Consider the following 373-nt stretch of genomic DNA (forward strand, 5'->3'; position numbering starts at 1 on the left):
GGGGGGGGGGGGGGGGGGGGCGGGCAGGCACAGATGCAGCTAGGAGCAGGTGCTGCAGGTGCTCCTGCACCCCCTTTTAACAGGTACATAGATTAAGGTCCAGAAAGGAGCAATCACCTTTCCATGATCATACGGTTCGCTCCCGTGGCGTATCCTGACCAGAAGCCAGGTCAATAGTAAGGAGTAAAGAGGGAGATTGATCCCTCAATTCACCCCTCCCCACACCCCCATGCAGGCGCGCGCCCATCCGCCCCCCGAGAGGCTAAGCCCGCGCGCAGGGCGGGCCCTGTGGGGGCGGCGGCCAATGAGCTGCGCTGGGGCCCAGGACGGCGAGAGCTGCCAGGAAGGGGGTCTGCGCGCGCGCGCCCGGGCC

The sequence above is a fragment of the Galeopterus variegatus genome, unplaced genomic scaffold, assembly GCF_000696425.1.
Source record: "Galeopterus variegatus unplaced genomic scaffold, G_variegatus-3.0.2 Scaffold2545, whole genome shotgun sequence".
Taxonomy (NCBI): domain Eukaryota; kingdom Metazoa; phylum Chordata; class Mammalia; order Dermoptera; family Cynocephalidae; genus Galeopterus; species Galeopterus variegatus.